The sequence below is a fragment of the Falco peregrinus genome, chromosome 5 (assembly GCF_023634155.1).
Source record: "Falco peregrinus isolate bFalPer1 chromosome 5, bFalPer1.pri, whole genome shotgun sequence".
Lineage (NCBI taxonomy): Eukaryota > Metazoa > Chordata > Aves > Falconiformes > Falconidae > Falco > Falco peregrinus.
Window position 1 is genome coordinate 59137817 of NC_073725.1, and position 27409 is coordinate 59165225.

Consider the following 27409-nt stretch of genomic DNA (forward strand, 5'->3'; position numbering starts at 1 on the left):
CCTTTTTCACTCATTAAATCCATTTATCAACTCTTGTTTACTCCTGGAGTTGAGTGTTACAGTCAGAAATGTCTCTTATACGCATCTTGGATAAGAAAGCCAGAGAATTGTACCTCATCACTCCTGCAGTAAGTTCTCCTCATATGGCTTATGCAGGACAAATCTGGTAGAAAGACAGCCAGTTTTGTGACAGAGCAACTGAAGGTGGACCAGATTCCTCTCTCCTCTCCTCTCCTCTCCCCTCCCCTCCTCTCCTCTCCTCTCCCCTCCTCTCCTCTCCTCTCCTCTCCTCTCCTCTCCTCTCCTCTCCTCTCCTCTCCTCTCCTCTCCTCTCCTCTCCTCTCCTCTCCTCTCCTCTCCTCTCCTCTCCTCTCCTCTCCTCTCCTCTCCTCTCCTCTCCTCTCCCCTCCTCTCCTCTCCTCTCCTCTCCTCTCCTCTCTCCTCTCCTCTCCTTTCCTCTCCTCTCCCTCTCCCTCTCCTCTCCCCTCCTTACCTTTCTGCAGCTAGCTTGCTGTGATGGAAGTTCAACAACATACAAACACCAATGCTTTTGTTTGCTATACAGCAACAGGCTGCGATGGAGCACTGAGGCAGGAGACGGCAGAGGTCTTCCTCTATAGTGACAGCTTCCTGCTGAACAGGAACAGTGTTTAAGACAGGAGACAGAGCAGCAGCAGGTCCACCCATGCACTGAGCAGCACTGCAAACAAGATTATGTTAAAGGCGCACTCTTGGTGACCTTGCCTAGGACAAGAAAGTTTTTGTCTGCTGGGCAGTTTGTCTCCAGCACTGCTTTGTCATTGCATCACTGATTACAGTCTTCAAAATGTCATCCCTCAATGTTCATGTTCATACACATCTGTGTCCAACTTCATTCATGATGCATACCACCATCTTCATTCAGGTGGTGTTTCATGTGTCTAAAGTAACAAATTGGCCTGAATAATTTCCTCTTTCATTTTGGAAGCAAATCCCAACTGTTGCTTCTTTTAAGTCTCTGTGAGAATGACGCTTTTGCATTTTGCTTGTCATGCATGAAAAGTTTGACATCATTATTTGTTTTACTGAGTCTCCCTCTGAGCCCTTTACAGAATCTTGAATCATGTCATCATTAGCTGTTTTTATAAAAGCATAAAACCTCTGTGATGAACATAAAGTGCAGCACTGCTCAGAGGCAGACTGTAGTGATTCTGTTACCAGTCCTGCTGCGTCCAAGCATATGCTCTAATGTCCCTGACTATGACAAGTATGATCTCATTTTCTCAGATTTGAGTAGCATGCTAAATCCTGTCCAGCAGCATGAAACACCTCTTTCTTTTCATGCATATCTGATACTCCACCTAGATCTACGTTTCAGCTTTTTGAACCATTAATAACAGTGGCAACCTGCCTTTAATGCCAGAACCTGCCATTCCAGAGACAATGTTGTGATGTTTTGGCTGCAAAAGACTTGGCACTCTTTGTTTGTGGTGGAAGCAGAAGGACATAGCCCTGCTCAGAGAGTTCAGTTCACCATCTGCATAAATGCAACCGCTCTTCTTACTGGTCAGAGAGTTTTCCCTGCTGTCATTTGTCATGCCTTCTGGTTTGGAGTACATCATCATTTGGAGTTTTTGCCATCAGGTACTGTTCAGGGACCATCTGACCTTGATTCTGCTATGATCATACCTGTAGGAAAACATACAGACTGATTGCTCTTTGTAGTTCAGCTTGTGACCACTATTCGCTAAATCTGTCATTTCCTCTTCTGCCTTTCAGCGGTATTTCCTCCATCAGGAACCTAATGACCTTCTGCAAGCTCTCATCCACCTACAATTACTGGATCTGTCTGAGGTTTGCCAAGTGGCTTAAATACAGTTTAGCATCTAGTGTCAGCTACTGCTGCCATAGGGGTTTGCAACACACTCTCACCTGACTTATATATTATGCCCTCAAAATGCTAGAAAAAACACCTGCCCAGGTAAAGGATCAGAAGTGCATAACTGCAACTGAAATAGATTAATATCAGTTAAGTGTGCTCGCATCCTTGGCTGATGTAATACAACACGGCTTCAATGGAGCTAACCAAGGATTTGCTTGAACCCTTAGCTGACTAAAAATCTCAGTTCAAAAGGCTTTTAAAGCAAAAAAAGACATTGTGGTTTTGTGGTCCCAGCTAGACCTGGGAACATCATGTCTTTGTTGTGTTCTGATCCATGCTTCTCCCTGTGCTCTTGGAACGGATCATTTCAACCCTCTATCTACAGCAGAAGAAATTCTGCTTTTGTCTTCCCTATTGCACAGGGCATTTTGAGTGTTGACTGCCTTCATATTAGAGACCCAGCTCTAATGACGCTAATAAAAGCACAGAATATTCTAGACAATGGTATTTATAGAAGGATACAGTCAAATAATTTTAGACATTTAAAAATGAAGAACTAAATGTTACTGTGCACTGGGTGAAATCAATAGTCACTAGGCCATTTCTGACATGCAGACTGTGATGCAAGGACAACAAGAACTGCAGCCTAGGGGATGCTCGGTGTCCGCTCAGCTCAACAGCAAGATACAAGCACTGTCTGGGACAGTGGAAGATGTTACAGTCCTGCCACAGACACTAAAGAACAGCTGTCCTATACAGCATTTTCTTCTTCACATCCCCACTGGATGTTTCATGTTAAGTTTTGGTTTAAGGAAGCAGTAGTTTAATGTGCAATATCTCTGGGAATCATATAAACACTTTTACCTGGTAATCATTATCAAAAGGAAATGCCTTTATAAGGGCCCTGTATAGCTTTCACATCCATTAGAATTTTTCCTTGGAGACAAACCTCAAGGTCATCTCAGTTCTGCACCCACCTTCTCCTTCCGCTGAAGAAAGTAAGGGTCTTTGCTGGAAACGGGAAGAACCAACATTGACCGAGGACATGAAGTACTGGCCCAGAGGCTCAGTATAGAGACCTTGGTACTGATCCTGCAGGTGACACTGGTGGCATGGTTTAGCCACGTGTTGCCAAGGAGAATGGCAAACGAATGGAAACAACAACAACAAAAGTCAAGTATGGTAACAAAAAACAAGTCAAGAAAAAAGCCTTCACTTTCTCCGCTCCTCCCCAAATCACATTTACTGTAGTCCCCACCAAATCATACCTAAAATAGCTTTTGTCTGTTGCTATTTAGCTATTTAAGTTGGATCTACCAGCTGCATTAACTTGCCCCTATTGTACTATTGCAGTTGGATTGTTGCCATCCTCCTCCCATGGGCTTTCTACAGATCTATATTTCAAAGTTATGGCTCTTGCAATGGCTCTGCTATGTGAGTTCAGACAAGCTAAAAAAAATTAGTCATGTTTCCTCTAGTCCTGCTGCTTTACTAGGCTTCCTATTTGCAATCAAATTATTTTTAATTTTGACCATGTTCCTATTGTTTGCCAGGAAGATAATCATCTTATCTTGCTGCCGGGATATTTCTCTCCTTTCTCATGTAGTTTCAGATGGATTAAATAAATACCTTTTACACAAAGCACACCACGCTGGGCAAAAGGGCATTTCACCATCGCTGGCTGATCTTAAATTTAGGAAATGTCTCCCTTTTAGGAAAAATAAAAGACTGGAAGGACTCAGATTTGACATAATGGCACATGGCAGCTGTGCTAATTGTATGCTGTTAGTTAATTTTTATCCATCTCAGAGTAGCTTTGTGGAAATACATGTGTGAAGTTAGAAGTGAGTGGGTGACACTGGCTTGGCTTACCAGCACTGAACAAGGGCCACAGATGATAGTCATCTAAGTTTTTGGTAAGGCAGAAGCCAAAAAATGTCTGAGTGGTCCTGTGGGACCCTTCTACTCCTTCTTTCCAGGTGAAACCATTATTAGCTCTGTGCAGGGAACAAGGGATCCCCCACTGTGCCATCCATCCAATGAGAAGGCTTTTCACAGGACCATCCATGGATGCTTTTCTCCCCCTCTGTGTGCCTAGGGATCATACCAAAGGGACTTAAAAGGGACCGGGCCAGTTCACTGCATTTTGCCATCCGATTTTGAGTCCTTTTGAAGGGAAGGATAATGCCCAGCAAAGGTGAGCCACCAGGCTGCCAGCTCAGACCAAACCAAATGGGGAAGATCAGTCACCTCTTAGACCTTTCCAGTTTCTCCAGTATCCCCTCCATGGCGGAACTGGCTTGTTAACACGCAAACGACAGCTGCGCAATGGAAAGTTGTATGGACAAGTGACACCGCTTGAAACCAAACTGCTCTGTTTTTGTTTTGTAACCTTCACCCATATACACTTTCCTACTGCTGGATGCTGACTGCTTTACCTCCAGCTTCCTAATTATCTAAGCACCGCTGCTTGTATTTTACCACAGATGAGGAAACGAGGACATATGGCTTTTGTGATAAGAGATTTATGTAAGCTGTCTGTGCCACAGTGCTGCAACTTTCTATACAAGTCCATTTATAAAACAAAACATGTGTAAACAGTCAGGTTTTGATTGTTTTGGTGATTTCTTCCCCCTCGTGACAGATGTAAAGGAAAAACTGTAGGTTTCCACTTGATGTGTGCAGATAAGTTTATGGCCAATGGGAGAGATCCCAGTTGTGGTAAATCAGTCTCTACTTCCCCTGATTTCTGTCACCTAAAATCCAGCTCCATGTGGGTGGATGGGAAGAAATACAAAGAAACTCAGGCTAGGTAGCTGCTGGTACATGATTCTCTTTCAGCTGCAGAAGTACAAATATGCCTGAACGGTTCTGGTAGGAGCTACTGGGGAGGTTCAGATTGGATATTAGGAAAAATTTCACCACTAAAGGGGTTGTCAAGCACTGGAACAGGCTGCCCAGGGAGGAGGTGAAGTCACCCCAGCCCTGGAGGTATTTAAAAGGTGTGTAGATGTGGCACTTAGGGACAGGGTTTAGTGGTGGACTTGTCAGTGCTGGGTTAATGGTTGGACTCAATGATCTTAAAGTTCTTTTCCAACCTAAATGATCCTATGATTCTAGGAATACAGAAAGGAGTGCAAAATACCAATTGAAATGGCAACTGTAATGCACTCGTTATAATGGGTGACTTTCACTACACCCCTGTAGATCAGTTACTTTTCAGATCAGGAGAGGGATTAGAGAAATATGCTGATATTCTCAAGGAACCAAATCCGATTGAAGTCAGTGGCAACAAAGACAGGGCAGGCTGGATACACATACCTAACCCTGTGTCTGGACCATGCTTTTTCAGTCGTTCTCTTATCCCTTAGACTGTACTCAAGAGGACCGAGTTGCAGGGTGGAGAATCTTGAGGGTTTTTTCAGAAAAAGTATCAAGATTTTCTCTGAACTTTCTGGGAAGGTGAGATGGAAATGCAGGATGTTGCCTGCAATTTTTTACTTTCTTGCAGTTTCAGCTGCAAATGCCACAAGGACAGTATTTATTGTGCTATTTTCTACAATATTCAGGTGCCAGATGAGCCCATAAATGTTCTGGGATAGTTCTGACCTTACCTGAGAAAGTCTGCACTGGGTCTGTTTGCAGATAGGTAGTAAAACTCTCCAGGGCTTTCAGCTCCACACCTTTCACCAGCGTGAGACACAGACTCACCTTGCAAATACTGTTTGGGTGACACAAGTTCCAAGCTCCGTGAACACATGAAAAAGCATCACAGAGAAATGCGCTGCAATGATGTTTGCTCAACAACCTGTCCAGAAACCAGATCCTCTTCACTTTCACTCTGTCCTTTCGGAGATTTTTCCCTGTGTTTGGACAGAGAAGGTGAGTCATGGAACAAAGTCAGCGTGGAAACTTACATTCAGCTATGAAAGCGCATGTGACAACTACCAGGGAAAAATACCATCCATACAACTCAATCTCATTGTAATCACACTCAGCTTGGAAGAAACACAAGTTAAAACCTGTTCCTTTTGGCTGATCAGCGTTGCTGTCTGCTGCATGCTGCTACCTTCCTCTGCGTGTCACACAGCCTTCATTGTTTGTTTCTTAAGATCTGAAAAATTTCTCCTGTCAGCTGCGTACAGATAGGTGGATGGACACAAACACTGCCTCAGAGAGTGCTGGGGGGCACCTCTTTCCTCTGACACCTTCACAGAGCAACTTTCTAACCCCACAAATACGGGGAATTGCAGTATTCCTGGGTGGTGGATGGGTGACAGTGCATAGAGAGTGTGCCCCTGCTCTTGGGTCTTCATGCTCTGAACCCTCTCCTCTAGGACGAGGCCTATGCATTTTATCTTCAAATGCAGCACTCACCCTTTCCTTTTAAAATACGGTTGCTGTTGCTGCCACCTACCTTTTACGCTGGAGTGGATGCTAGCAATATCCCACACGGAGCCTGGGAAGGAGCCCAGGATTTACTCCTCAGCCCAAGAGGTGACAAACCCAAGGTCTAACCCATGAGGTTAACTTGCTGTGTGGGCAGGAGGCATTAGCTGCTGTTTACGAGAAAAAGTTTTCTGCCACAGAAGAGGAGAGGTTTCAAACCCCATTGAGCTGGAGAGATCACTTGTTGCTCTTGTTTGGTTGTGAGAGCTTTCATAGAGCAGATCTTGGTGTCTTTCCTGCACAGTATACAGTCATATCAGCCAGGGAGCATCTCATGTAACTGGAGAGGAAGAGAAAGGTAGCCAGGAATGACGCGGTGACCTCATCAAAGGAGATCTGAACCCACCTCTCATCCTCCTCAACCGTTCCACAATGTGGTTCTTGTAGCACAGAAGCAGAGGTAGAGATGAAATGCTATCCCCAAATGTCTGTCCCCAGCAAACCTCTGCACACATTCAGGCCTGTTCTGGGAACAGCACGAATCCTTCAGGAATGCTGACATGTTTGGTCTGTGGGTCCTGACCAGGTTTATCTGTCAGGTAGTCCCCAAATCATTCAGCTTTGCAGCAGTTAGAACACATGGGAAATGGGGGAATATTTAAGCAAGATAGATGTGGCTTCTCTGTAGGAAATACCATTAAGAGGGACATAGGACAGCTGTAGCACTCTTTTTCCACCCGCTTTTCCACAGCAAACAGCAGACCTGCGATTAATCTTGGGTAAGGAGGAGCTGCAGCCAACGCAGGTCTGCCAAGCCCAGGCGCTGCCATGCAGACGTTTCAGCATCACAGGTTCATGCCTACATGCTGAAATCCCACCCAAGCCCATTACCAGCTCCAGCCTTCAGCTGTGAAGCAGCACACATTTTCTGAGTAATTGGTTTCTTTTCTTTACACCGAGATGGCATAATTCCTGTACAGTTTGCAAACTAAGTATAGGAATGATTTCACCCACCGCCAATACGCAACCATCTTGATGGGAGAGAAAGCCTGACAGACGTCTCACAGCACACAACAGCTTTACGCTGCCATTTAGGACAGGAAGCAAGAAAGGATATTATATCAAACAGAAGGCATGGGAGACTTTCAGGTTAGACGGAGCATACTTAGTCACAGAAGAATTGGGTCAGTGCCCTGGGACCTGTGTTCACTTCCTGCAGGGACCCTAACAGAGCCCAGAATAGTAGTAGTTAGGTAAAAGCCCAATATCTTCCCCTTTTTCTCCCTGCAGCAAATACTAATGCTTACGTCATTAAAGGAGAAGCATAAATAGAACAGCCTGGGGCTGTGGTTTGCAAAGTTCTCGCTCTGCAGATGAACCAACAGCTTTTCTTATAGCTCACTATTACCTACTTGTGCCATCAAACTTTTCACTGAAGACGTTATCAGGATGATCTAATCCTTCATATCCACCCCACCATGTATACCAGTCAACTAAGGATAACCAGTGCACACATCTGTATGTTTTATGTGTGGCATGGTTTTCATCTCACTGGCTGGCACACACACCAGCACGGCATGGGACAGCATGCACCGAAGAATGTTTCCTACTGGCAGAGTAGACACTGTTTTGGAAAAGAAGGGAGAATTTGGCTGTATGTACAAAATATGCCAGGCCTGATGTCCTCAGGGACAAAGAATAGCCCGTGTCTGTTTTGTTTCCTCATATGGAGCCACTACAACCCCCGCCTGCAACACACTGATTTTACCAGTGCTCTCCACTGCGCACTCTCTACCAGGTTTTCACTCCTCTCCAGAAACATGGTGAAGGCTGTCAGCCAGCATTTGTAGGAGAACGTATGGAACTACGCACAGAGCCACACACCTCTGTCTGTTCTTCTGCCAGGCTTTGTCAATGTTTTCAAGAGCAACTTGAGGAGGCAGAATCCGGGGGCAGATCTTTAGCACACTCATCAGGAGAGAGCTGTTGACATCAATGGAAAACAGGCTTTACACACGTGATAATCCTTATATTGTTCAGGAACACCCTAGAACTGAAATCCCTGTAGCGGGATTCCTGGGGCATCAAACACATTCAGAAAAAAGAAGCTGCTTGGAAGGAGTTTTCAGCAGTAAATGGTGCTTGCCTAACCAATTCCCATTAAACCTAGGAGGTTTTAAAGGAGCTGCCTGTCGCTTAATGCCTTATAATACTTGAACCTGAAGTCCTGGGGTTCTGTGCCTGGTTCCCAAGGTAAACACATGTGATTTATTTCAGAAAGGCATCTGCAGCCCAAGAATTCATTACATACATCCCCAGTGGGCAGCAGCCAAAACATTTCAAATGTGCCAAGTTACCAGAATTTTATTAAAAGCTGTTAAGAGTTAGAGGGAAGGTGCAGAAAAAGGCAACCTCCTTCCCAAAGCCAGGTGGCTTAGGATAGACTTACGCCGCTTCCCAAACGGATGAGGCAAGCTGGAGTCAGAGGTTCCTTCCAGCAAAAGTCCCCCTGGATGTTTCTCCGTAAGCTGCACAAATATTCTGGGGAGGGGGAGGGAGAAAGAAAAGAGTGAAACCTATTCAATTACATCAAGATCACGACTGGCCCTAGTAAAATCATTTATGGAGTGAGGGAACCCGGAGCGGTTTGGGCTGGAGCCATCTGCTGTTATTTGGTATATACAGAATTGGTTTCTATGGATTTTATTAATAGGTCACGCGATTGTATATGAGGATGTGAGATCTGAATCTCTCAGGAGGGGTCCCTGGTTGGGGTTTCTATTGCCTTTATAGGCAATGGCTCAAACTTGCTTGCAGCAGCAAGTCCTTAAAAACTTGAGGGGAATGGGTATGGGTTTAGGATTCTGCCCATTTTTTTCTCTCCCCCCTCAGAAGCTTGAGCTGACTTTGTTCCTGATCCTTTCTACAACATATTTACTAAATGGGGAAACAGGGAAATCAGGGAAATATCCTTACTTACTTTTCCCATTGTCTGCATGACTTTTCTCGCTTTCCCACCAGTTTGAATGATATCTGACACAAACCTCAGGTCCCACTTTGATCCGTCTCTCAGGCACGAGGCTTTTGGTGAATTTTGCCTTTACGCCATCGTTGGCTCTCCCTCTGCGGATTCAAGCCCAAAGGGACTTGGACACACAGAGGCGGCTTGGGACAGGCGGGTGTAAATCGGGCTGCTCTGCCTCCCACGGGGAGCTACCCACTGAGCCCCGAGCTGTTCTGGCCAGCAAGCTGTGACCAGGGGAACAGCCCAGAGTCTCCCCCTACCCTTTGCTCTGAACTATGGCTCACTTTTGCTTCAGTTCCCCCCAAAAGAGGCAAAGTCAAACCAAGAGAGTAAGCCTTTCACCCCATCTTCGCGTCCTGGCTGTGTGGAGAAAGCTGGGCCCTGCAGAAAGCTGTGCTGCAGCGAGGGTTCACCACCAGCTCCTCCAACCCTTCGGCTCACGAAGCCCCATTTCCCGGAGTCAGGAGGTCTCAGCACCGTTTCTCATCAGCTGGTTTTCCAAGTTAACCCTCTGCAGGACCGTGGGGTCCCAGCCGCCCTGTTTCAGAAGGTCCCAGAAACCCTCGGCTGGAGCGCAGAAGGTCAGATACCACCCTTGAAAGCAGGGGATCCCACGGTGTCTAACCGGGGCTGACCCGAGCTGCAGGACCGGGGGAGCCCCGCCGGGGCTGATCCGAGCTGAAGGACCGGGGGAGCCCCGCCGGGACCGAGAGGAGCTGCGGGACCGGGGAGCCCCAGCGGAGCTGATCCGATCGTCGGGACCCACACAGCCCCACCGGGACCGAGCGGCGCTGGGCCGGTGCCAGCGCGTGCCGTGCTGCCAGCCGCCCCCGGGGTCGGGGCTGCCCCGCGGGCCGGGCCGGGCCGGGCCGGGCTCCGTTGCCCCGGCCGCTCGGTCGCCCCCTAGCCGCGCGGCGCGGCACGGCACGGCACGGCACGGCACGGCGCGGCACGGCGCGGCACCGCGGCCGCTCGGCCCCCGGTCGGTCGGTAGCGGCGGGGCCAGCCCGGCCCGCCCCGCGCCGTCCCATTGGCCGCGGCGGCGCCACGCGTCACCGCTTCCTCCCGCTTTTGTGCGCCGCCCCGTGCCGCCCCGCGCCCCGCTGCTGCCGCCGCGCCGAGCCGAGCGGTGCCGAGCCGAGCCGTGCTGAGCCGAGCCGAGCCGTGCTGAGCCGAGCCGAGCCGTGCTGAGCCGAGCCAGGCGTTGGGACCGCGCTGCCTCGAGTGGCCGGGCATGGCCCTCCGCGGGTAGCGGCGCCGCCGGACAGGTAAGTCCCTCCGCCACCGCGGGGTCGGGGCGCTCGGCGGGCGATAGGTCCCCGCACCCGCTCCGGGCTGCGGTGCGCGGGTTTCTTTCGCTCTTGTAATTTTATTTTTTTATTATTATCGTGGGTTTTTTTTCGCAATGGTGACCGAGAGTTTTGCAGCCGGGTCTGGCTTTCGGTGGCTTTTCCTTCCTCCCCTTCTAGCTCTGCGAGTGGGAGCCTGTCCCTCCGTGCAGCCGGGCTGCGTTTGGGGAGCCGCGGGGGGCGAGCCTGGGGTGGAGCGGCTCCCCGAGAGGGGTGCGGGGGTGCGAGGGGGTTCTGCTTCCCTTTCGGGGATTCACCTCCCGCGGCGCCGGGGCTCCCCGGCACAGCCCCCGCCAGGTGTTAGCGCGCCCGGGTGACTTTTTCTCAGGTTATTGCCTGGTGCCATGAGTCAGCCTGGGAGCCGGTCCCTGGGAGCCTGACAGCCAGCGCCAGGATCAGACCCTAATGCGGACGGTCCCATTACCGGGATGCATTAAAGTACTGAGCCAGCGGGTATGGCACTGCCTGCGCTTGCTTGGGTCCCGCTTCGGTGGAAAGTGTCACGGCCATGCCAGGGAGCTGTGGGAATGCCCAGCTAGCCCTCTCCAGCCTCATCGTGAGCAGTCATTTCTGCACAGGCAGCCCTGAGCGGTGAGGATGGGATGCGTGGTGGGGAGGAAGGCTCTGCGGTGGGCGTGGGAAGCCACATACCAGTGTGGCGTGAGCGACCGTGCTGGCTGGCAGAGCTGGGGTGCTGGATTTCCACCTGGATGGAGTGAGTGGCTGTTGTGGGGAGCCGTGCCACCAGTCAGGCTGATGCTCTGGGATGATTTGCTTTGCTGGCACCAAACCTCGGCCCTGCGTGGCCGGGCAGGGAGAGGAGTGGGGAGGAGGTGGGAGCTGTGTGCCAGTGTGAGTGGGTGTGCACCGGCAGGCTTGCCAGGTCCTGCATGGTGGCCAAGTGCGTCTCTCGCAGGCCCCGACACAGCTTGGAGAGTGGTTTCCCCCTCTGCTGCTGCTTTCATCCTCCTTTTCAATTCTTGTCTTGTAATCCAGTGGTTCTTGGAAGTAGACCCACTCCTGATTCAGTGCAGGGTCTGCATGCGTTGTCTGTGCACGGATCGAAAACATGGGGCTTATTTGGGATTTGGAGACTTGGGATGTGTGTGGAGTTTAAGTGACCCAGGGATTTCCAGGGTCAAGCTCTTTCACCTCCGATGAGCGTGAGAGGTTTGGGGGGCTTTCCTTCTATGGTGCCTTGTGAATTTATTTCCAGTCCAACACACGCAGTTTGATGTAGTTCTGTGCAGGATTTGTGCCCAGAGTGCAGCTCTAAGAAGCTGTTCCTCAGGTGCATGGGCAATCGGCTGCATGTGGGGGTTGGCTTCTGACTACCTGTGTCTTGTGATACCTGCATTGGAGTATCCAGTTTCCAGCATCCCTGATTTGACATTAGGTATAAAGAGGGGTTCAAGGTTTCTGAGGGCTCTTGCAGATTACGGAGCATACCTCTGTGTCTGGGTACAGCCTTTGCCCTAGGAAGGTTTTGCAGCTTGTAAAAGCTTCTCTGTTGGAGGCAGGATGCGAGGCTGGATGGGCTGCCAGCCTGGTGGGATGTGGATTTAAAGGATCTTTTATACCTTCATTCTCTAAATGGGTTTTGGTGCTGCAGTTTTTTCCGTGGGTCTTAAATCTCCATGAGAAACCCACAGCTCTGCCCTGTCAACGTGTGCTGATGGGTGATGCATTTCTTTTTTTTGGAGGCTGTTAGAACCCATGAGGGAAGTGTGCTCATGCAGAGAGATGCAGTCTGGATTTTCATCCAGGATGGAGAGACTGTGTTGCAAAGAGCCAACGATTACAGCAGCTGGAGGAGCGCAGTTTTCTCTCCTTTCCTTCCAAAATGTTGCTATCGCTTGATAATGCTTTGTGATGTTAGTGTGCAGCTTGGACTTGATGTGTTTTCTGAATTTTCCCATCTGGAAGAAGCCGGTGAGGATTGCATGGTGTGTCTGGCTTCCTGGCAGAGCAGCGGGATGGAGTGTGCTGCTGCGGTACGGAAGGTGATGTGCTTCCAGCCCTGCTCTCCCCAGATGGACGTGGGAACCAGTGCGAAAGCTGGCAGGATCTTCTGTTCTTGTTGATCTGGCCCTGCTGTTGGAGACCTGCTGGTCGAGGCTAGAGGGAAGTGAGTCAGGGTTTGCTGTTAGAGGGGATATCTTTTATTAGACTGCTTGGCGAATGCAGGCTGGCTTTGAAGCGTACAAGCCTGTCTACATGTAGAAGCAGCAAACCTCAGAGATGAGAATTAGGAGGGAGCGACTGCTCTGAGCTTACATTGGCTCTCCTAATTGAAGAGATCATCTGAAAGAACAGGGAAAAAAGCTTAAGAAAGAGATCTTTAGCTACAGTTCAGCCTGTGCAGTTCATCTGGTCTAAGCAAACATGTTTGCTCTCTCTACAGATCTCTGGACTCTTCTAGATCTTGAGATCCAGCACAGGACAGGCACACGTATCCACTGTGCCAACCTTTCTCGGGAGGTGCCAGAGCTCTTTGCAGCCCAGCTCCCTCAGCAAGGAGCTGTGGGCAACGGGGCTGGTGCTCACTGATGCCTGACAGCAGCAGGAGGCTTCTGGGCTCAGTCACTTCCACTCCCTTCTCTGCACGTAGTATGGGCTGAGCACAATGTGCACAGAAATGTGCAGAATGTCAGCTGTGCACTGGGGAGATGGAAAACGCATTACGGAGCCATAAGAAGTGGAATATGGAATTCAAATTTTTTTTTATTTCATCAGATGCTTTTTAGAAAAGCTATAAATGGCCCTCTGATCCCAACCCTGGCACAATTACCCTCAGTCCCCAGACTTTACTTATTTTTTTAAGCTTCACAAGGGGAAATGGGTGACCAGGCCTTTTTGGTGAGCCCCTCTGAGGAGCGGTTCCCCGTCGCTGCATGCGGCTGTGCATGCCGGGCCAGGACCATGTTTCTTCCTGGTACCTTTTAGGCCTTTGCCGAGTGCAAAGTGAGTTGCAGAGGTGATGAATGTTGTCTCAGCTGGGCCTGAAACATGCTTTCTCCCTGGGCTTGCCCTACACCCTGTGTGGCGTGAGCCTTTGTCTGCTGTGGTGAAGGCTGTGGTGAGCATCAGATGGACAGGGCTAGTGGTTTTCTGTCTGTGAAGGTGTGGGTGAGCAGGCAAGAGCATTGATATGTGGGCATTTTTGTTTGTTTTCTGTCTGTCCTTGCAGTTCTGATCTGGTCTGGCCAAGTAATCTTCCCATTAGTCACTAAAATGCCACTCATATCCAACTCAATCGGTCTGTCCCAGATCATCTTTAATAAGACATGAAATCAAAAGCAAAGATCTCCTTTAGAATAGATGCCTTCCTTTTCAAAACCACTGGGGAGTTATTCTCAGCAGAAGACATTGCACAAGAACAGAGAACAAGAGAAGAATGCCTTAGTGGGGCTAGCGAAGAGATTCAGGGCTGCAGGATGGGGTTCATGCTCCTTACTTCATTTCAGTGCTGAGGCTGTTGCTCCAGGAGCTGTTCCTGGAGCCACAGGGCTTGGGACTGAGCTGAGCCTGGGGTGGTGGAAGATGCATTATCAGTGTGGGCCATGGTGGGGACCCATGGTGTGGGCCAAAGCCAGCTCACCTGGTGCTGCAGTGGTTGTGGTGGAAGTGTTCAGCGCCCTGGGCATGTGTGGGCTCATGGTTGAGCGCTGTGGCTGTGTGCAGCTCTTCACCCTACTTCCCTGTCTCGGTGACCTGGGGTGGGAACATGCTGATACATGTTATTGCTGTGTCTGGTCTCAGGTGCCAGCTTCTCTTTCCACAGTACTTGGGACATTGCAAAGGCTACCCAGAGGGTCTGATCTGGTCTTTCTCAGGCTTTTAGAAGTCAAGGGTGAAAAGTATGCCCGTACCCCCTTAAAAAAAGGAGGATTCAGCTCCCAAATGCATTCCCCAAACCCTTTTTCCTACCCTGGCAGATCCTAATATAAATGCTAGCGGAGACCAAGGGACTCTGAATTTGATGAGAATATGCAGTAGGCTGGCGCCTGTCCTGCTCTCCTGAGTAAACCCAGGTTGGCCAGCATTTTGTCCAGAACTAATAGCCGCTTCTGTGAAAGCCCCCCTAATTTTACACTCTGCAGGATGATTTGGGGCAGCCCAGGGAGGACAAGCCACAACAGCAATGAAACCCTGGGTGGAGCCGAGCCAGGGTTTGGCTCAGCACCGTAGAAGCTGCATGGGACAAAGTCCGGTTGGCAATGCATGCTGTGTGCTGTGCCCAGCAGCACGGGACAGATCCTGTAAGGAGCCAGCCAAGCTACTGCGTGGGCTGCTGTGTAAACAGCATGTGTGCGGGCCAGGTCCTCGGAGAGGGTGGGAGGATGGGTTGAGTGTTCAGGTGGTGATTAAAGACCATGTTGCTTGAAAAAATAGCCCTGGGTGGGTGGATTAGAGGCGCTCTGCGAGCCTGCTACGACCCCGAGCTTGTGTGCCAAATAACAGAAGTCATCTAATTGATAGCTAGGTGATTCAGGGGAGAAAAAAAAAAAATTCTGTACAGTTGCTTTGGGAAAATAATTTGTGAGATAAGGCTTTGCGAAGGAGGTAGGAATATCTTAAATCCAACACAAACAGGGTGTTTGTGGCCTCTGCGGTTCTTTGAGTGCTCCTACACTACTAGGACTGTCCTGGAGTGATTGTGTTTGCCTTGTTCACGTGAAAGTGTTTCTTGAAGAGTAGCTTCAAAGTGCCTACAAATCCCCAAGGATCTATTGGAAATTTTGCACATAACAGTTGTTAGCCCAAACATCATCTGCAAAAGTGAACTCTGTATTGTGCTATAAGTTCTGCTGCTGCTGTCCTGGTGCAGAGGTTAGAGAGGTTCAGAGGAAGATGCTGCTGCTTTTGGGTATCTGTTGAGATCTGTCCTTGCTGGTGATGTCCCTTTCCTTCAGTCCTGAAGTGGTCAGACAGTTAGACTAGATGACCATTGTAGATTCCTTCCAGCTGAGCTATTCTATTAGATAGATATGTACACAGAAGTCTGTCGTGATGAGGATGGTGGATTACTTGGATTGCTTAGTGGTTTTGTGCTACAACTTCTTTGGGTTTTTGTGGTTGAGCAGAGGTCAGATCGTTATAATCTAGTTGTAAACTGGAAATAGTGTAGCACACTCTGTAAGAGCCTGAAAGAATCTAGCAGATACGGAAATCTCTTCATAGTGGGCTGTTGCACCTTTTGCTCTGCAAGGTGGCAGCAGTGATGCCCTATCCCAAGGCATAAGGACCTTGCAGAAGGGTGGTGGATGCAGGTTGATGGGCACATCTGGCTCTTGCCAGCTCTTGATAATGGGGAAATCTTGCTTCTGATCTGGGTTAAAGGGTTGGGGCATCCCCTGTGTGGGGCAGCCTGAGTGCTGTGATAAGGAAGGCTTGTTTGGGGAAAATGGCTGGGGGAAAATAGTGTAGGGTGATGCCTGTTATAGCTGGTGGTGAAGATGAACTGAAGGAAAGAAGTGTGCATGCATGGAAACCCTGTTTTAAATATACTCTTCCCATCAGCCTCTCACCTATTCCTCTCTGTCACTGCTCCGGGAGTGCCCTGCGTGGGACTGTCCCTTTTTTACATGCTGGGTCAGTGCAATGTCATTGCAGAGGGGTGGCTGCTAGCGTTATCTGTCACTGGGGGATGCTGATGGATTGATAGCTTGTTATCTGCAGGAGGAGTAATATGGTTGCTTCAGAAGTGGGTGGCTGGAGAAAGATGTGCAGGCTGAGATGGTGGGGCAGAGTGGTCCAGGAGTGTGTAAGTGATGAATAACCGGTACTTGGAAATAGGAGATCAGAGATTTGGGCTTACTTCTGTTGAGATTGGTCAATGCATTGATGTAGTGTGGAGCAGCACTTGTTTTGCTGGATTGATGAGGCTTCCTTCAGTAAAGATACCAGGCTGGGACAGGTTCACGAAAAGCTTTCCTTGCTGAGTGAGGTGCTCATGCTGCAGCCTTGATGCCTTCGGTTTGCCTTTCAGCACAAACCTACAGCACTGATCCCTCTGCTGCAATCCTTCTGCTGGCTTTCCGCTTGGAGAGTGAGTGGCTGTTGGGAAACCTGAGCACCCGGTTAATAAACCCGTGGAAGGCATTTGCTGCTTCTTGGTCTTAGTCCCTCAGTTCGGGTGCTAGCGGAGTAGTAAGAGTCATTAGAGAAATATGCAAGATATTTCGGTTATTTCTCTTTGGATGGTGCTGGTGGCAAGTAAAAGAGATAAACAGAGACTGTATTGAGCTGTGCTTAGTTTATTGCATCATGGGTTTTATTGAAAGGTTCAAGGTCTGTCTCTGAATGCTGTTGCTGCCTGGGATAAACCCAGCAGCAGGGTGCATTCGAGCTACTCCCAAGCTGTGCAGTGCTTTGCCAGAGGGAAAAGGGTAGGGAAAGGTGTCATTTTAGTGCTGTCACTCTGTATTCTTTCTGAACAGGGACTGCAGGGGGGCCAATTACAGTGCTTTGGAAAAATCGTGGCGGGGCAAGTCCTGTCATGCTTGTTTCTTGGGTTTGCACTGGAAAACTGCACTTGGCTCCTCTTAACCCCTCCAGGAGCTGCTCCTCTAATGGTAGCAGCCAGGGAAACCCCTGCTGACATCTCTTGTTGCAACCTTCTGGATGTTGAGGCTGGGAGAGGACCATCAGGGCAGTCTGTCTGAATGTGGGACCACACAGCCTGTTGCTCCCTCCCACTCCCCATCCTCTGTTTCCTGCTAGGATGGTTCATGCTGGTGTTGCTGGCTGGGAGGATCTGCTTCACTGGTGGCCTGGACTGATTTGCTTGCTCCGCTTCTTGTGATACTGTCACTTTTGGCTGTGCTTTCTGGGGAATAGGAAGTGCTCCTCGACCCTGACTCAAGCCATGGGTGGCTCAGATGAAAGGGCAGCTATGTTGTTTTCTGTGTACCCTCATGATGATCTCTGTCTGAAGACTGGCTTGGCTTTACCTCAGAAATGATCTATTGAGTGTGAAGGATCTGAGGGACCGTGCCTGCTCTTGCCTGTTTTTGTTTGGCTTGGGGATGCCTGCTGAGGCTAAAGATGTGCACGATGTGTCACTGTGTTACCTGTCTGATGACTCAAGAAAAAGAGAGAAAATGTTTAGTCATCGCAATATTTCGGCAATTTCACCTATGGCATTACCGGTGTGACTAACACCTGGTGCATGCCTGGTTGCCTTCAGGATGGGGCTGTGAGGGGTGAGGGTGTGTGTTTTCTGTTTGCAGTTTATGTTACAGGAGGTGAGGCCAAACAATTGGTTTTGGACCCAGCGTAAAAGCTGCTGAAGATTGTAACTGTCTCATGGAGGGAAAGCTGGGGAAGAGCTAGTTTCAGCCTTGGTCTATGTCCAGGAAATAATGTGCTGGAGAACTTCCCCTTCAGGAAGCTGTTGGGCTGTACCAAGGAGGTGGTGTGGCACACTGTGCTTTCGTCCTGGACTGCCATGGAGAGTCCCAAAGCTGTTGGGGACTTGGACGAGATGGAGCAAGACTTCCAGTACCCAGTTCATCATTACGTGAGAAGCTTATTTGCCTTTTGTAGTAGGTGTTGCCGGAGAGGTGTAGTCTGATGTCACCTCTGCAGGAGCTTCTCCAGCAGTCTGGCAGCCGGTGGCTGTGTGTTTCCTGTGGGAGTTGGTGGGAGGTGTTTGTGGAAGAACATGGGATGTGTTGGAAAGAGTCTCCCCTTGCTGCAAGGGGAACCTCCCACCTCCCTGACTTGTCTTGGGCTGGATTTTCAAAACCTCACTCCTGGGTTTTGACAGGTGGGTGTCTTGGGCAGGTATGGTTGAAGGGCTCTAGGCTGCATCACGGACCACCATCATCTTCATGGCCATGTTCAGGAACAGGACTGTCACGGAGGGCTTTGAGTGACGCTCTTCAGTAGTCTCCCTCACCCAAAGAGGATGTAGGGAAATTATGTATATAATGTATATTAAAAGCCTGCTTTTCCCTTTGCAGTGCTTGGATAAATTGCATGTATGTTGTTTGTGTGAGTCTTGAGCTGTAGGTAGACACAGCAATGCTCTGCTTAATTGCAGGTTGGCATCCTTCTGGCTGTTAGCTTGCAGTCCTTGAGAAATGAGAAGAGCAAGCAATATGGTCAGGGACTGATGAAAGCTCAGGTATGCCTTTCATGTGCCTGTGTGCATATATGCATCGAGTCCGGTGTGTGTGTGCTGGAATGGCTGGAATGGGTCTGGTGGGTGAAGCATCCTGCAATTCTTACTATAAGTGTGCTTGCTCACTTACTGTTTTTTGGTCTGGCAGGCAGCAGGTTTCTTATCTGCTCTGGCTTGTGGGAAGAGCATGGGTAAGGCACTTGTTGCCTTCTTGCTAATCCCTGCCTCCCTTTGTTGCTTCCCCCTCCCTTTGCTGCCTGCAGCAGGCATCTCTGCCTGCTCCGAGAGCGCGGGCTGGGAGCTGGGGCACTGGTGAACACCCCTGGCATACAGGGATCAGGACCATGGCAGTTCCTGGCTTTGCTAAATGCTTTTATAGGACAGACTTTGTGGCATGTCCTCTGAAACTTTCTGCAAGGTAAACTTGCTGTGAGGCTCTCTTTTGGGGCAGTCTCTGACGTAACCTGTCAAGAAATGGTCTGCTCTTTGAATTGCGGCTGAAAGTCTGGTGGTGGATGGATGACCAGTTGCTTACCTAGCATTACCAAAGCAACGAGCTGTTGCTTTCCATGACTCATGAAAATGCACTGTAGGCTCTCTTAAGAATGGCTGAGATCATTTTTTGGCTGGGTTTGGGCAGCTGGTTTCCTTAGCAAATAGCAGTGGGGGTGGAGGGAGGGGGATTTCCAAACTTGTTTCTTTGGATGTGTGATCTGTTTTTTTGAGCTAGTCTAATAAAATACTGATTTCATTTGAAAAAGGGGGGTGGGGGGAAAGACCTGTAACTTCCATGCCTGTATAGTTTTGTAGCATGTTTCATTTAGTTGTAGCTTGCCATAAAAAGGGGAAAGGTACTAACATCAGAGCTGTATGCTGTATTTTTTCTCTTAAATAAGCAAGCACAGAAGCATTATGGGTGGTATTTTTCTTTTAAAATGAGTCCTCCTGGGGAAGGAGAAGGAGGTGCAGAGAAAATTCTGCAAACAAAACTAATTGCATCAGTTATTTTGTTGATAATGCTTGCTCAGATAGAGGACTGATTCTGTGGTGATGCAGCAAGGCAAAGGGTATTAGCAAGAGGTGTTCTAGTGTCAGTCTGGGTTTTTTTTTTTTAAGTATTTACTTATTTGTCGGCCCTTCATTCACTTTTCAGTTTTGTCTGAGCTGTCTAAAAGGAGTAGCACTTCCATCCCTGAGAGCCAAGTGCAGCAAGATTAGCATTATCTGGAGGAGAATCAGAGCAGCTACTGCTGTGTGAGAACTTCAGATAGCAGGAGGTCCCCAAGCGTTTTGCCAGGTTTCAGCAGCCTCTGCAGTATCTTTCCCAAGCCTAGCCAGCCCTGGCTGGCACCTGAGAGCAGGCAGTGAGGAAGGAGGGGAAATCCTCAGTAAGCAGAAAGTAATTGAATAGGGAGATACGTGGTGCGGTGGATTTAATGTGCTCGTGCTGTGCGGGTGGCGAAATGAGCAAGGAACGCTGTATGCAGCAATATTAGCGGAGTCCAGGAATTTAATAGATGTGGACCGACCTCTCGTGCTGTGTGTGTTCTATGCCAGTGCTTGGCTGTGGATAAATTCCACAGCTGGGGCAGGCAGAAGCGTGTCCGGGTGTGCTACAGGAATGGGTTGGAGCTGCCCAAGGGCTGCAGAAGGGCAGCAGCTCTGTCCTGGGAACAGCAGGAACACAGAAGCGTAATGGCCCGGCTGTCGGCCAGGGGTGAGTGGGAACAATGTGACTGAACAGGTTTGTGCTCACTTCCTTGTAATCTCAAAGATGAGATAATACAGAAACCCAGATACGCTGGCCAGCAGAAAATCGAGGCTCTCTTTTTCTGCCCCTGTGTGTGTCCTGTGAGGCAGGAACAGCTGACTTCCTATCATCTCTGGCTGCACAGCTGGTTAAAAGCAAATCCTTGCTGGAGGAATGGCACAGTTGAGCTCCAGTCGGGGTGATGGACGGTACCCCCTGGGCTTGGCTCTGTTGCTGCCTGTGCAAGCACCCTGCACAGGTGCACCAGATTTCTCAGGTCTTTCCTGCTCTCCTCCTCCTGAATTTCTCTGCATCTTAGTTAGCTTTGGGCAGAGCAGGATAAAGACCACTGGCTTAATCATAAGTGTAGTTAGTGTTTACCTCCTTTTACCGTGTGTTCAATGCATAGCATATCACACCCCAGATTCAGGTCTTCTAGATCTTAATAGCTTTCTTCCATGCAAAAAAACCCAAACAAACAAAAAAAAGGAAATAAATGTAACCTGCAGTCTTCTCCTCTTCATGGCACTTGCAGATATTTGAATACGGGCCTGAAATTCGTTGCTCTTCAGTAGTAGCTAGCTGTAGCCCACATGCCTGCAGTGCCATGGTGGCTAGCACAGTGTGCTGAAGCCCTGCCCCAGGGCTCAGCAGCAGCACAGCTTGAGCTGTGTAAGAGCCAACAAAGGCTTTTTCAGAAGGCAAAGTCCTTTTTTACAGATTAGTTATTACCAGAAGGTATTTCTGGTGGGCAAGACCCAGCAGGGGCTGTAAATCCAGTCGTTTCAGTGAGCAGAGGATGTCAGCAGGTGAGCTGGCATGGCTGACTTCCAGGGCTTTACCCTGCTTAATGCTGGATAAAGTAAGTGCAAGCAAAATTTGGAAAGCTCTTCTGCTGTGTTACAGTTGGTTTTGGTGGGGGTTTTTTGTTGGTTTGTTTTTTTTAACAGCTGTGCCTTCATATCATCTCCCAATGCATAACGCTTTTATGACTAGGGAAGCATCGAGGTAGATCAAAGGGGCTACCTAGCTTCTAGGCAGGTGTTGCTACGAAACCTGTTTTCTCATCTGTAACTCACAAATGGAGATGTTGGAGCACTCACTTCCCCCAACTAAGTCATTCCCTGCCCAGTCCAAGGTTTCCAGTGTATAGTATTGGGGGAAGAGAGTCCTGGATCACATTCTTGCCTCCAAAAAATGAATAATTAAGTTTAAACCAGTGATTTTTTTTTAAAATATTTTTTTCTATTTCTTTTTATTTGAGCATTTCAATCTTAGTGACTTACACTTCTTTCTTCAACTTCTGACATCTACAAGTATTTCTTTTTAACAAAAAAAAGGAAGTGTGGATTCTGATGTAATCATGTGACTCCAGGAACCGGGTGCTAAAGAAAAGCACTGAATCCTATGAGAACTGGCAATGCTCAGGGTTATCCCATGGTCCAGCAGCTGAACTGGAAAACGAAGCAAAACCTTCTACTCCCAACTCCCTTTGCAGTGTTGCTTCCCCATCCCTGGTGTCAGTCTTGTTGCAAGAGATCTAGATTATGTGGCTTTTGGGGGTTTTAGGATGTGTAGTTTGTTGTTTGTTTGGGCTTTTAAGTAATTTAAGGAAAAAAACCCTTTTTCTATGTACATGGTGAAATTTGCAGATCTGTGATCCTGAGGCTTTCAGTTGCTCTTTGGATTATGTGTGAGGGTGGTCTCTTGTAGAAACCTTGCATGGTGGTGCATGCTTTGCTTGAACAGGCTTTGGAAATGCTGAAGTAACGCAGTTGCTGGACCTTTCTCTGTGTAACCACTTCTTTTGCATTTTAAAACTTAAAGAGAGGGCCTTAGTGCTGCTAGTGGCACAAATCCATGTCAATGCAAATAGCAATGTAAGCCGTACTATCAGAGCTGCATTGGATTCCCTTCTACTCAAACCCTTTGGTTCCTTGCATTTCCCTTTCAGGGGTGGTTGGTTGTTTTTTGGGTTTTTTTGTTGGCTTTTTTTTTTTAAGCTGTTTTCTGACAGTCTGTCGCAGGAAGCTTGACCTGGCTGGTTGATGGAGGTGATGCTTGCTGTCTGTTCTCTTGCCAACCTGTTTTCTGCAAAAGTACATGGAGTGCCTCTCCATGTTGGATAGGATCAGGCTTGAGCGCTCAGAGAAGCACAAGGACTCTGATAATACAGAAATGAGGTCCCTGTGCTGCTTGTGGCTGCTGGGACAGGAATTAGCAGAATTGCTTGGGTGCCTTGGAGCTCACTGAAGCCAAAACCCAGGCAAATGGAAGTTTTCCTTTGCTTAACTCTTTGGGTAAGTCCTGTTAGTGTGAGTGAAATAACAGCCAGAAAATGAAATGGCTAAAGAGGGCAACACTCTCCCAACATAACATGCTGTCTTTGCTTGCCTGCTTTCTTTACAACGTGGGAGATATTTATCCTGTGACTAAGCATAAAAGTTAAGAGATGGAAAAGGTCCTATTAGATCATCTTGTCCACCTCCCTGCTGGCGTGCGATTTTTTTCCCTGGTGTATATTTATTAATAGACTGCTGGGCAGACAGGAGTAGTTTACTCAGGGTACTATGGAAGAGTAGCAGCCAGCCCATGCAGGTGAGGGGTTCTGCACGTGCATGACTTGACTTGCATATGCACAAGCTTCTTGCAGCAATAGGATTTTGTAGTAAAAGGTCCAAAAGCTCTAGACTCAACATTCTTTGCATGCTTGCAGCCTTCCCATTGACTTGCTGAGATTGTGCAGGCGTCAGCTCGTCTTTTTTTAACATTCCAGGAATACGCTAGTTTTACTTTATATTTATGATGGAGTAGGTGGTTTGAAAACTAATAATAAGGGGTGGTGGTGGTGGGGGAGGGGTTAGAAGCTCTTTGGTAAGGAGAGGTCAGCCAGCTAGACATCTGCACAGCTGGCCTGGCCTCTGTTGGCTGTGATCTATGACAGTGGTGTGTAAAGACGCCCGGAGGAGATGTTAGAAAGGTGCAGGTGGAAATGCTATTGCTCTGACAAACAGAACAGTGCTGGAGTTTCAGGCCAGAGCTTGGGGACCATCAACACTGTTTCATTTATTACTTGTTGGTAACCATAGCACAGCCTCATGCATGTGTATTTTCTTTTTTCCTTTTTTTTTTTTTTCCGTTTTGCACTCCCTGATTTCATTTGCAGCTCAGAGCACTTAGCATCTCCCAGATTGAAATAGCTGAGTGTCGAGTATAAAGGGACAGATTCTGTCCTTAACTAATTCAGGAAAAAACTAGAGCATGTGCTTAATAGATAGGGGATGAGATCAGAAATTTCATATCCAGGTATGTGCTGAACTGCCTTCTTGTGTTAGGACTGTGTTGGCTTTTGCATTTAGGATCAATCTGCTGGCTCCAGAGGTGTCTCCTGGTCAACAGTGGTGTGAGATCAATATTTAGGATTAGAGATCAGGACCACAGGGGAGCAACCAAGCCTGATCTGCCACCAGTGAGATGTTCTTGCTGGTGGTGACACTGTGTTGGGCCCCTGGGGCTGTGCTGTGGGACCTGATGATCTGTTTCTTGACAGCACAGTGCAATTTGTGTATTTTCTGGGGGTGTTACGGGACATCTCTTGGCTGAGAGATTGCTCTGTTGAATCAGGAGAAGCTATTCCCTACATCCATGGGGGGTAGGGGTTGCGTGTTTCATGGTACAGACAGTGTCCCTGGCACTGATGGCCTTTCTCTTGGCGTGTTCTGTGGAAGTGACAGTATCACAGATGACGTTTTCCAGGAAGACGTCCAACACTTGTAAACGAGCTCCGACATGGGCTTTGCCTCCCTTCCCTCAACCAGACATCTTCTAGGGAGGAGGGAGCTGGAGCAGGGCACAGTGCATGCAGGGAGAAAATCTGCCTTATTATTATTATTTAATTTAGAGAAAACTTGGTCTAAAGATGTAAAAAGCAATTGCAAACGCTGTCTGGACACCGCCTCTCCTCATCAATTAGTAGCATTAAATGCTCAGCAGGGAGGATTAATTAGAAAACTGAAATCTTTCCATCGTGACAGCCTTCTGGTTTCCATTGAAATGCAGCTGAAGAACTGGAAAGGCTTCTGTATTTTGTTTTGATATGCCGGCATATGTTTCTTTCCATCCTGGAAATTAATTCTGTCTGTCTGTAATGGGGCTGTGGGAATCAATACTGAGTTGAACTGTATTTCTCCAGAGCTTTCTTCTAAAAGTAGTTAGGACTGTTTCCCCGCTGTGCCTAATAAGTGACCTGATTTTGGAGCAGCTGAGCAACTAGTCGTCCAGTTCAGAGGTGTTGTGCAGCTGCCTTGACAATTCAAGGTTGGTCCATGGCCTCAGGGGTGATGGGCTTCTCTCTTCAGAAAGTCTTCAGGTCAGAATTCCTCAGAGATAGCCAAAGAAGCCCACAGCCTTCTGCTGCCTGTGACTTTCCATTGCACTGCACCAGGCTGGATGCTGTAGGAGAGGAAATTACTCATCGCTCTGCCTGCCTTGCAGACTGCTCTTGGCCTTGGTGAGCTGTCATGCTCTCTCTCAGCCTTACATTCTGCAGTGCCCTAAGCTGGATTTAGAGTCAGGATCTGCTTTTTCCTCTGTTTCCTCACCTTTCCTTCCCTCCACGGGGCTTGGGGAATGAAGGAGAGTTGGTGCAGCAGCCAAGACCTGCCTTTCACAGGGGGGGACACAGGTCACCATTACATGATGACTCTGGGTGGCACAGTTTGGGCAACTCAAGGTTGCTTCTCATTCTCCAGAAGAAGCTGCCTTGTATGTGCTAGAGCAAGCAACAGCTTGTGCCTGGGCTCTGCAGAGCCACAGCTACATGAAAATTGGATGGTGAAGGGCTGGCAGGAGAGGCAGGGCAGACCTGGGGGTCCCTGAGCACTTTGGGCAATACGTAGTGCTCTGCAGACCTGTGAGGTTGTGTGAGTGTATGGCTGTGTGCTGCCCAGTCTGGTTCCTGCTCTGTTGATGGCTTATTTTTTATTGTGTTTAGTCATGCATTAAGGTAAGTGTACTTAAGTTCATGTGATACTAAAGTCAAGAGGACAAGGAGAAGGAAACCTCTCTGAAAGCTGACCCACGTGTTTCTATTTCATAACTCCATCATGACCCCACTGATGGCGTGCGTAAACCAGCAGCTTGTGGAGACAGCGGTGTCCTGGAGCTGTGCAGAATCATGGTCCTTCTGCCCAAAACCACAGCACATCTTTCAATCTTCGCTTGCCACCAAGCACTTGCTGAGCTCTGCTTCCTCCCCCTGGTCTAATCTCAATCCAGATTTGCATGGCAGAAGTGGCATGACCAAGAAAAGGATCTTGCAAATTTTGCAGTGGCTCTTGGGGGCCGATCCTCAGGTCCTGGTCTCACCATGTGCTGTGGAGCTCACGCTTCTTGCCCACGAGGAAGGAGCAAAATAACCAGGTAGCTGCTGAGAGAGCAGAAAGTAGTCAATTAGTCCTCAGCCCTTGGCTTTGCAGTCGATTAGAAAGTCACCTTGTGATCAATCAAATCTAGACAGGCTGCAGGGGTGAGGCTGTGGCTTGTTAAAGAGGAAGCTGTGCGGTGGGATGGCTGCGAGAGGGACTATCGATCGCAGCAGGCTGAGGGTAAATGGTGGTATACAAAGGCTGGTAGGACAAATCACAGGGGATACAGGTGTTAATCTGTGTGCTTTCAGCGAGATGTTGCAAGTGACAGAAAGTGGGTCAGCTAGAAGGTAGGATGAGCATGGAAGATGGCACAATGGCTTCAAAGCCCTGGTCCTGCTATGAGGTCTTGCTGCCCACCTAGGGGATGGGATGGAACTCCCTCCTTTCTGGTCCACAGCTTGGTCACCTAGCGTTAACCTCCATGTTATAGCATGTTGGGCCAGTCATAAAGTCTGTAATACACTTGATACTCTTAGAGGTCAAACCTACAGAGACGGGGTTGGTTCCTGCTTGCCATCATTCTCATGGAGAACTGAGTGTCCCAGTCTCCGGTGCGGATGCTGGCTCTCAGGCCACGTTCTCTGTTGCACAACATTGGCTTTGCAGCTCTTTGGCATAAAGCTTTGTTCATGGAAACTTCATTTCTGATGCTGGATAGCAGACTGGTGCTGCACAGATGCTTTTCTCCCAACTGCTTTTCTCAGGAAAGATTTTGCTCTGAGACAAATGCTTTTCTGAGGGCATATTTCATCTGAATGTTTTGGTATCTATTCCTCTTTTTGGTTTCTGCTCCTTCTTCTTTCTGCTTTTTCCAGGAATGCAGAAAAGGCCTGAAGGCTAACTTTTCCAGATAACGCTCTTCTGTTTTAATTTCCCTCCTGCAAAGTCTTCAGTCATTTGAGGAGAAACCAAAAAATAAAGCCATGAAAACCTGCAGGAGGAAGAAAGTACAACACTCTTCTGTATTGGCTTTTATCTTACACATAGAGATACAACTTCCCTTTGCTGTGTTCACTTAGGGTGGTTATGTCCGTTGGAATCAGTGTTTCTGTTGGTGTAACTTGCATTCTTTCTGATTTATAAATGCACAGGTAACTGTCAGGACAGGATTTTTCCCTGTAAAAGGGGAAATGGTGCAGAACAGTGCTCTCTTCTAGCTGCAGACCCTCATACTCGGCAGGCAGGGCTGTGTGTTTAAATAATCCTGGCTTGGCTGGCTTCTGGGGAGATGAACGTACTGGGTTGCAGGAGGTGAGGATCCTTTAGACTTTGTCACTTCAGTGCCTGATTTAAAAATCTGCATTTAGGTGCTGAGTATGTTGGGACTGAAGTGGGCTTTGGGGTGTAATCAGGGCATCTGCAAATTGGTTCGTCTCCACTAGCTGCTGAAGGAGACAGTTCCTCTGTAACAAGTCCAAGTTGTTCCGTAGAGACATAGTTCTGTGCTGTGCAGACCTTGATACAAGTAAAAATCA

General features: G+C 48.5%; 1 protein-coding gene across 3 annotated transcripts in view; it reads left to right on the plus strand.

The window, feature by feature from the left end:
• Window positions 1-10376: 10376 nt before the first annotated feature.
• LOC101923251 (mitogen-activated protein kinase kinase kinase 3-like) overlaps window positions 10377-27409 on the plus strand; it is an 82373-nt gene continuing 65340 nt past the window's right edge. For all 3 annotated transcript variants that reach the window (XM_027791773.2, XM_027791774.2, XM_055805870.1), the window contains exon 1: window positions 10377-10543. The gene's annotated coding sequence lies outside the window, so the exon portion shown is untranslated. The remainder of the gene's footprint in view (window positions 10544-27409) is intronic.